We start from the raw sequence: 1,989 nt of genomic DNA on the forward strand, positions 1-1,989 counted from the left end.
ATATATATACATATATTAGGTTCAATTAAAATTTTTGTCATGTACAGACAATTGTCGATACATTTTTTGTGTCGTAAACATACATTTACGAATAAAATAACATAAATCGAAAGAAAGAGTAACATGATTATTACAGTTAATTTAATTATATGAAAAGAATGCTGAAGTATCTAAAAACTTAGGTAGACACCGATATAAAAGTAATTTTGTTTGACTACCAAAAAATAGTTATACTCAAGCATAATGAGCAATGCTGCCAAAAATTTTGACATTCTAGTAACTTGAGCGTCTTACATAATTACTTTGAGATAGAGTCCAACAAAATTCTTTTCAGATCTAGCTAAATTTTTAGATACATCAGTAAAATTATTCTTTACGTATAATAGATTACTCAGTAATTATGTATATTATATTTAGATTACGTAAAAGTCATGACCCGACAATATTCGACGATAAAAAACATCTTATTGTTTTTCGTTCTTATTTCTTTATATTTAATACTTCTTATGTTAGAGAATTATATTTAATAATTCTTATGCCTAGAAATTTCATTAAATATTTTATAATCCCCAATAGAGATACAAAGTAATTTACGGATAAATGTCAAAAAAGCAAGTAAATAGAATTGACCAAATCCGATCAATATTATAATATCGTCACTTGTGACGGATGAATCGAGAATTCTATCATTAAACTTTGAATAACCATCTGTCCCTTTTACAAAAATTGTATTGCCGGATAATCCCAAGGATTTCAATGAGAAGCGATGGATCGCAGCGTGAATAGTCATATGTCAACCAGCTTGCGTTACTGCGCACAGCCGCCGGTATTGAAGCATTTTATCTAGTCGGAGGATTTAAAGGATTCTCGAAGGAGAATCGGCGGCGCGGCGAACGTGCACCAACCCCGGCAATACCGCCTGTGCACCGGCTACAGAAGCGCGCATACATCAAGCCTGTTTATATCTACGGAGTGGGTCATCGTGCGCAACAATACAACAATTTGGCCGCGGCTGATACGAGATCTCACGACGTTGCTTTCCCACCCTCCCGTTATACCCCTCCGGAGTAGACGTGCGGCTCTCCGGGTCTCCACCCTCTCATTTCCTCCGGTTCCCTGATGTTTGCATCGATTTAACGGAGACCCGTGCCACGATCCCACGAGCCGTGCATGCGTACGTGCGTGCCTGCGGGCGTGCGTGTTTGCGTGCACGCACTCATACACAGGCGCGCACGTGGCGTAGCGACGACGCGTGTACCTGCCGCGTCGTCCATTTCGAGAATCCGACGTGATCTTATCTGCCGTGCAACCGCCACGACTCCCGCGAAGAGAATCTTTGATTTAGTGCGAGGAGAAGTACGGGAGAGAACAGTCGAGGAACGAGGGAGAAGCTGAGGGAACGGCGAAGAGCGTTCTGTTTCCGAGTGAACCGCGGCAGTGTTCCCACAAGAGCGATGCAATTTCTAAAAAAATCCTTTTTTTATTTTAAGTAAATCTTTTTTCGGAATAAATCTTCTTTAGAGAAAATCGAAATGTGTTTTTCGTTACTTTTAAATCATTACATCGAATATAAACGTTCCTTGGAAGTAGATCGCGCAAGTATAACGGTTTATTAAATTATAAATCTTTATATTTAACATGAGGATCAATGTTCTCAGAATATAAAAAATACGTATTTCTGGTGCTTGTTACATTTTCCTTATTCATTCATTCTAATCGATTATCTATGTTATTATTATTTCACAATCCGAAATGATATAAGAAATGCATCATATTTGTGGTACTTGTTATTCGATCTATTCAATTTTTATGTAATTCTTATTTCAATTCGAAAGAAATATCTTGCTTTTCTTCCTTATTTATACTTTATTATTTCATATATTTTTATTTTATATTTATTTTTATATTTTATATGATATACTATTATATATTCAATAAAAATCGTTAATTTTGTTCTTCTTTAAATTGTGTTTGAAATAATTCCGCACG

General features: G+C 35.9%; 1 protein-coding gene across 1 annotated transcript in view; it reads right to left on the reverse strand.

Annotated features, from left to right (window-relative positions):
* LOC108748433 (RNA/RNP complex-1-interacting phosphatase) overlaps positions 1-1,989 on the reverse strand; it is a 47,029-nt gene that overhangs the window by 42,963 nt on the left and 2,077 nt on the right. The window lies entirely within an intron of this gene.

Source organism: Trachymyrmex septentrionalis, unplaced genomic scaffold, assembly GCF_001594115.1.
Source record: "Trachymyrmex septentrionalis isolate Tsep2-gDNA-1 unplaced genomic scaffold, Tsep1.0 scaffold22, whole genome shotgun sequence".
NCBI lineage: Eukaryota > Metazoa > Arthropoda > Insecta > Hymenoptera > Formicidae > Trachymyrmex > Trachymyrmex septentrionalis.